Here is an 8462-nt window from a genome sequence, read left to right as displayed (position 1 = left end):
CTGTCTTTTAGAATCGACTAACTCATGTGCAAACGCTGTTCACATGAAAGCCTTTCCCGCTTCAGTCCTCAAAGTTCTCATTTGAGTACTTGCTACTTCCACCAAGATCTGCTCCATTGATCGCTTCGCGCATACACTTGCGTGCATACTTTAGCGCAATCAATGTGTCCTCCTACACATGAATATCATTTTTGAGCTGGTGAGGCTCTTTTTCTCTAATCTAACTTGCGTTAGATATTGATATTCATGGTTGGGTATAGGCCACGAGCTCTAGTGCCATCCATTTTCAGGGCTGATTGATTCGGCAGGTGAGTTGTTACACACTCCTTAGCGGATTTCAACTTCCATGACCACCGTCCTGCTGTCAGTATCAATCAACACCTTTTGTGGTGACTCATGAGCAAGTAGTTAGGCGCCTTAACCCAACTTTTGGTTCATCCCACATCGCCGGTTCTGCTTACCAAAAGCGGCCCACAAAAAGCTTGCATTCATAGTCCAAGTGCAATTAAGTCACAAGGACATCTCACCGATTTATAGTTTGAGAATAGGTGAAGGAAAAATTTTCCCCCATTCCTCTAATCATTCGCTTTAACCGATGAAATTGCTTTGCGAAGATTTTTCAATCTTGCTCAAGCTTTTGCTATCCTGAGGGAAACTTCGGAGGAAACCAGCTACTAGATGGTTCGATTAGTCTTTCGCCCCTATGCTCAGGTCAGACGATCGATTTGCACGTCAGAACCGCTTCGGGCTTCCACCATGGTTTCCCGTGGCTTCGCCCTGCCCAAGCATAGATCACCATCTTTCGGGTCGTGTGCTACTTGCTCTGGATCAGTCATGCAATAAGAGCAAAACCGTCCGTGGTTGCGGGACACCGAATCGGCGCCCTCACCACACAAAGTAGTGCAATTCATAAAAATTACACTGTTCACTTTCATTTCGCGTGTGCGCTTTCAATGAGCGACAACACTTGCAAGCAACTCACACTCCTTGGTCCGTGTTTCAAGACGGGCTGTAGAGAGCATTGAATAGGAAGTTGAGGTCAGACAGGCAATCAAGATCAATTTATCTCATTTTGTTTAGAATCAACAAGAAGAATTCCGAGGAAAACTTCTGCTCGATTCATTAACAAGATTTGCCAAAAGACGACAACTACACTACTCGGTAGCCGAGAATATAATATCAAGGCATTGAGTATGGTAACGCTCACTCCAGTTCCCCTTCAACAGTTTCACGTACTTTTCACTCTCTCTTCAGAGTGCTTTTCAACTTTCCCTCACGGTACTTGTTTACTATCGGTCTCGCTTTATAATTAGCTTTTGGAGAGACATATCTCCAGCTTCGAGTTGCACTTTCAAACAACTCTACTCATAGGAATGAGCCATTATGACTGGTATCGAAAATGACCTTTACAGGATTTTCACCTTCTTTGATGCTACTTTCCAGTAGACATCAGGACAAATTCACCAGTCTAGCATCAAACCATACGGACACCGAGAAATGTTGCCATTTCTCTTCCCGATGAGCTTTTCCCTGTTCATTCGCCATTACTAAGGGATTCTCAGTTGATTTCTTTTCCTCCCCTTACTGATATGCTTAAGTTAAGGGGGTTCTCTCGCCCAATTCAGGTTATGTAGTTGATTGTCTCTTAATTGGTTCACTGACCAATATGAGACAGAAACCGATTCAGCAGTTTTGTTCGCTACTACTATCAAACACAGGTCGAAGTTTCCATTCAGTCATTAATTCCAACTTTCAAATGTTGTTGTTTCAGCTTTCGCTTACTAGAAGCAACATAATACTCGCTGCAATACAGACCTCGGGAAACCCTCACCGTGAATAAGGTTCACTCACATATTTCACTACATTTTGCGTGGGATTGGAGATGAGGCTACTCGTTCTTGCTCAGTACTAGGCTGAAAATTAACGAAACTTCGTTACAAACGTTCACATGTTGATGTTTCCGCTTTCGCGTACTCGAAACAACATAATACTAGTCTTTGTAATTTAGTTTCATAATTTCAACTGTTCTCATGCAGAATTTTTGCTCATTCTTATCCCAAATTTTGACCTGGCTACTAGTTACACTCCTTGTACTTATTGCAAAATGACCACAAATTTCAACAGCTTTCACATGTTGCTGTTTCGGCTTTCGCTTACTACAGTCAACATAATACTCGTTGCAAAATAAGTGCTCGGCATCTGCAATTTTCCAAAGACGAAGTTTCGCCAGTTCAATTTTCGCTCGCCAATTATGGCTACTAATTCACACGGTACTGAGCTCAACAACATTAAATTTGTTCAGCAAGACTTTCACATGTTGATGTTTTGGCTTTCGCCTACTAGAAGCAACATAATACTCGTCTTGTTAGCTCATTCAATGAGAATAGCTTTTCCCGTTGAGAATTTTTGCCTTCAATTGGCGTTGTAGTGAGTTTGGCTACTCAGATCACCAAATACTTGTGACAATTCGAACCAGAAATGTTTTCAATTTTCACATGCTGATGTTTCGGATTCAACCTACTAGAAGCAGCATAATACTTGTATTCAACAATTTCTGTATCAAATCCCAGTTTTCTCTGGTGCATCTTTGCCAAAACTATTCCAAACTGCTGAGTCTGAATACCAATTACAGGTACTAGTAAATGCACGTTACTAAGGACTATATAGTTCTAGGTTACTGTACACAACGACGTTCACATGTTGATGTTTCAGCTGCCGCTTACTAGAAACAACATAATACTTATCGTGCATACCTTTCCATAACTTGTCCTTTCAGATGCATTAGTTTCCCTTTGTCTTGGCTTCTACAGTCAGACTGGCTACTAGTAACAGCACAGTACTAATCACATATCGTTCTACAGTTTGCAGACAACTTTCACATGTTGATGTTTCAGCTTTCGCCTACTAGAAACAACATAATACTCGCTGTATACATTTGTAGTTCTCTATGTAACTTTCATGTGAAGAAGTTTCGCCAGTCTTTTTGACTGTCTCAAATCTGAGTCATGCTTAGGCTACTAGTTGCTTCATAGTACTTATCGCCTCGAGATCATTGAACAAAACTTGATTTTCACATGTTGCTGTTTCAGCTTCCGCTTACTAGAAACAACATAATACTAGTCTCATTAAGTTCCGTCTCTTTGCAATTTTCTTATGAAGAAAATTCGCCATCACAATGACTCCAGCAGTTCTTGATCAAGGAATGCAATCATTGATCAGAATGCTATTATTTGAATCGGTTCTGCTTTAAGTGTTCCAATTTTATTGGAAGCACCAACAATAGAACATCAATGTGTTCAATCGAGAGTTATATAACCCTGAATCGGACGCAGTCAACAGCCGAAGCCGAGACCGCCTTTTGCGTTAGAGAGGTCGGTAAACAAATCTTGCGATTCATACCGAATTAACACATATAGCTGTGCTCCTCTTCGTAAAGCGAGCCAAGTGATCCCCTGTTGAAGGATGTATTTGGACCAATCTAGTAGCATTTGGTTTCCAACAAGCTCTCCCAAGTTAGCTTACTTATTGGGCTTTTCAACCAATTCGGTTGGCTACAAGCATCATCAAAGTACTAGCCACAGTTTGATCGCAAAATTCTACGACTTTCACATGTTGATGTTTCGGCTTGCGCTTAGCCTACTATAAGCAACATAATACTAGTCATATCATAGAGCGTGATCAGCTTGTGACGTTCTCATGATGAAGTTTCACCAACAGTGTCTCACTTCGAGCTTAAATCCAGCTACTAGTAACTACACAGTACTGACTGCAACGATAACTTTTATCTATACCTTTCACATGCTGCGCTTTCGGCCAGGGCCTACTAACGTCAACATAATACTCGATATAAACTTTTGTTCATGATGCAGCTTCCCCATGCAGAAGTTTCGCCTTCAAATGCTCTCTTGGCCATATGACGTAAGAAAGGTTACTAGTAACATCACAGTACTAGCCACAGTTTGATTGCAAAATTCTACGACTTTCACATGTTGATGTTTCGGCTTGCGCTTAGCCTACTAGAAGCAACATAATACTAGTCATATCATAGAGCGTGATCAGCTTGTGACGTTCTCATGATGAAGTTTCACCAACAGTGTCTCATTTCGAGCGAGCTTAAATCCAGCTACTAGTAACTACACAGTACTGACTGCAACGCTAACTTTTATCTATACCTTTCACATGCTGCGCTTTCGGCCAGGGCCTACTAACGTCAACATAATACTCGATATAAACTTTTGTTCATGATGCAGCTTCCCCATGCAGAAGTTTCGCCTTCAAATGCTCTCTTGGCCATATGACGTAACACAAGGTTACTAGTAACATCACAGTACTAGCCACAATTTGATCGCAAAATTCTACGACTTTCACATGTTGATGTTTCGGCTTGCGCTTAGCCTACTATAAGCAACATAATACTAGTCATATCATAGAGCGTGATCAGCTTGTGACGTTCTCATGATGAAGTTTCACCAACAGTGTCTCACTTCGAGCTTAAATCCAGCTACTAGTAACTACACAGTACTGACTGCAACGATAACTTTTATCTATACCTTTCACATGCTGCGCTTTCGGCCAGGGCCTACTAACGTCAACATAATACTCGATATAAACTTTTGTTCATGATGCAGCTTCCCCATGCAGAAGTTTCGCCTTCAAATGCTCTCTTGGCCATATGACGTAAGAAAAGGTTACTAGTAACATCACAGTACTAGCCACAGTTTGATTGCAAAATTCTACGACTTTCACATGTTGATGTTTCGGCTTGCGCTTAGCCTACTAGAAGCAACATAATACTAGTCATATCATAGAGCGTGATCAGCTTGTGACGTTCTCATGATGAAGTTTCACCAACAGTGTCTCATTTCGAGCTTAAATCCAGCTACTAGTAACTACACAGTACTGACTGCAACGCTAACTTTTATCTATACCTTTCACATGCTGCGCTTTCGGCCAGGGCCTACTAACGTCAACATAATACTCGATATAAACTTTTGTTCATGATGCAGCTTCCCCATGCAGAAGTTTCGCCTTCAAATGCTCTCTTGGCCATATGACGTAACACAAGGTTACTAGTAACATCACAGTACTAGCCACAATTTGATCGCAAAATTCTACGACTTTCACATGTTGATGTTTCGGCTTGCGCTTAGCCTACTAGAAGCAACATAATACTAGTCATATCATGGAGCGTGATCAGCTTGTGACGTTCTCATGATGAAGTTTCACCAACAGTGTCTCATTTCGAGCTTAAATCCAGCTACTAGTAACTACACAGTACTGACTGCAACGATAACTTTTATCTATACCTTTCACATGCTGCGCTTTCGGCCAGGGCCTACTAATGTCAACATAATACTCGATATAAACTTTTGTTCATGATGCAGCTTCCCCATGCAGAAGTTTCGCCTTCAAATGCTCTCTTGGCCATATGACGTAACACAAGGTTACTAGTAACATCACAGTACTAGCCACAATTTGATCGCAAAATTCTACGACTTTCACATGTTGATGTTTCGGCTTGCGCTTAGCCTACTAGAAGCAACATAATACTAGTCATATCATAGAGCTTGATCAGCTTGTGACATTCTCATGATGAAGTTTCACCAACAGTGTCTCATTTTGAGCTTAAATCCAGCTACTAGTAACTACACAGTACTGACTGCAACAATAACTTTTATCTATACCTTTCACATGCTGCGTTTTCGGCCAAGGCCTACTAACGTCAACATAATACTCGATATAAAATTTTGATCATGATGCAGCTTTCCCATGCAGAAGTTTCGCCTTCAAATGCTCTCTTGGCCATATGACGGAACACCAGGTTACTAGTAACATCACAGTACTAGCCACAGTTTGATTGCAAAATTCTACGACTTTCACATGTTGATGTTTCGGCTTGCGCTTAGCCTACTAGAAGCAACATAATACTAGTCATATCATAGAGCGTGATCAGCTTGTGACGTTCTCATGATGAAGTTTCACCAATAGTGTTTCATTCGAATTGGTTCTGCTTTAAGCTCTCCAATTGTTTTGGATGAACCAGTTTTGCCCTTCGAAGCCACTTTTGTGAGCTTTTGTGGGTCTTTACCAAGAGGATATACCTCAAGGCCTCTTTCAATTCCTTTAAGTTCTTTCAACTCCTTTACAGTTTCTAGGTTCACATAGCTGCAAACCTTATTTCTAGTTTTAAGTCTGGCCAACTTGGGGAGAGTTGGTGCAGACCGTGACCAATTCTAGTAGGATGCCACAACAAGAATGTGATCAACTTAGCTTGTCGATGAACCTGCCCCACATTCAAACAACTCTATCGCCTTTTCCTCGTATAGTTATATGCGAGGGCCTCTCATAGAGAGCGCTGTTAGCAACCTTTTCCACATAGACGATAAAGTTGTGAGTGTTTTGCACATGGCTGTTGTCATCACCACGTGACGAGTCAACTCAGCTTGACTCTCTACACTCCGACAAGCTTTGCACATACGCCTTTAGTTCAGTATGTGTCTTTAATCTGACTCCGGTGCCTCAAGCCGGAAAAATTGTCAGATTATGATCATTATCGGTTAGTCATCCCGATGCAAGATCGTATCGTACTGTCTTTGTCTACCTCCAGATTCCGAAGAACAGGAGGAGACTCTCCCAGACCTACATATCTGGGAGAATGTTCAGAGGGCGAGAAGCTGTGGATTACTCTCCCCTAAGAACTGACTAAACTTTACCCTCGTCCAAGGTAAGTTTATTTTAGCTAGCCTTCTATGTAAAGGATCTGAGGCTAAGCTGTGTTTTTTTCGAGCCTTTGGCTCGGAGCAAGTTCAGTGGGCGCCCCGAGTAGCTCAACTCTTTCCCACTGAACAGCGCAACGCTCTGTCACTCGCTGGGATTTTTGCGTGTCGGTTCTAACCACGCGACTTGTGGACCTTTTTAGGCCTTTCTCATTCACAAGTCTATAGCTGGGCTTCTATAACCCAGCTTCTGAGATCTAGATAGCTGCAGTTCTGCTAGGCTGCTTTTGCTAAATAGTCTCCCTTTAAGCAGTCCCTTGCCATGACTGCTGAACTATGTATCCACACAAGTAGTTTTTGAGCTCGATACATAATTCGAGATTGGTTGCCAAGCAATCTCTAGCGACAGAGCGTCATGCGCACTACAGACATGGCCTCTACCAGCAGCCATGCCCGAAGGAATCAATCACTGATCCTTCCGCAGGTTCCCCTACGGAAACCTTGTTACGACTTTTACTTCCTCTAGACAATTAAGCTCGATCCGCTTCATCCCGTTGCCGGAGACCGAAGTCCCAACAGTAGGAATTTGCAATTCTTGCTTAACTATCCAATCAGTAGTAGCGACGGGCGGTGTGTACAAAGGGCAGGGACGTAATCCCTATGAGTTGTTGACTCATAAGTACCAGGAATTCCTGGTTCACGTCTGCAAGTTACAACAGACGATCCCCTTGAAGCGCTGTACTTTTCTCTGATTGCCCAGTCCATTTCGGACCAAGGGCTGAGTACTCAATCTAAAAGTACACAGTGTAGCGCGCGTGCAGTCCAGAACATCTAAGGGCATCACAGACCTGTTATAGCCTCACTTCATCTGCGGTATTTAATTCCGCATAGTTCCTCTAAGAAGTGTTTGAATTCACATATAGTGAATTTCATTATTTAGATGGAGAAGATCTCGTTCGTTATCGGAATTAACCAGACAGATCACTCCACTAACTAAGAACGGCCATGCACCACCGCCCATATAATCATGAAAGATATTCAATCTGTCAATCCTTAAGATGTCTGGACCGGGTGAGTTTTCCCGTGTTGAGTCAAATTAAGCCGCAGGCTCCACTCCTGGTGGTGCCCTTCCGTCAATTCCTTTAAGTTTCGATTTTGCAACCATACTTCCCCCGGAACCAATAAACTTTGGTTTCCCGGTTAATCTCTTGCCAAGTCAAGATCGACTTTGACAAATTGTAGGTTGGTATAGTTTATGGTCAGAATTACGAGGGTATCTAATCCTCTTCAATACTCTGACTTTCGTTCTTGATTAATGAAAACATTCTTGGCAAATGCTTTCGCAGTAGTTTGTCTTGCCACGATCCAAGAATTTCACCTCTAACGTAGCAATACAAATGCCCCCGTCTGTTCCTTTCAATCATTACCGCACTCAGCCAACCGGCATCAATCGAGTAGCGGGTCATTCTCCATTATTCCATGCTTTATTATTCGATCCCAAAGGATGCTTTGAACACTCTAATTTTCTCAGGGTGAAAACACCGTTTCCACAGTTCGTCACATTTAAGTGCAAACTATTTCTTCGATGCGAAGGATGAGCGGAACGAGTCAACAGATTTAACTGAAGACCATGTTGCCGTTCTACTCAAACAGATCCAACTATGAGCTTTTTAAACGCAGCAACTATTGCATACGCTTGTAGAGGCTGGTATTACCGCGGCTGCTGGCACCAGACTTGCCCTCTAC

At 42.3% G+C, this 8462-nt stretch overlaps 1 non-coding gene and 1 pseudogene across 1 annotated transcript in view; both read right to left on the bottom strand.

Moving 5' to 3' along the window:
- Window positions 1-1630, bottom strand: part of LOC142357119 (large subunit ribosomal RNA) — a 3520-nt gene extending 1890 nt beyond the window's left edge. Inside the window, exon 1 of the ribosomal RNA XR_012761553.1 lies at window positions 1-1630. This exon is cut by the window's left edge and continues 1890 nt beyond it. This is a non-coding gene — a ribosomal RNA (large subunit ribosomal RNA).
- A 1682-nt stretch (window positions 1631-3312) lies between these two features.
- On the bottom strand, window positions 3313-3464 carry LOC142357118 (5.8S ribosomal RNA; annotated as a pseudogene).
- Between the last annotated feature and the right edge of the window lie 4998 nt (window positions 3465-8462).

Source organism: Convolutriloba macropyga, unplaced genomic scaffold (genome assembly GCF_964194025.1).
Source record: "Convolutriloba macropyga unplaced genomic scaffold, txConMacr16.3 SCAFFOLD_4256, whole genome shotgun sequence".
Classification (NCBI taxonomy): Eukaryota; Metazoa; Xenacoelomorpha; order Acoela; family Convolutidae; genus Convolutriloba; species Convolutriloba macropyga.
This window is presented reverse-complemented; position numbering and strand designations above follow the sequence as displayed.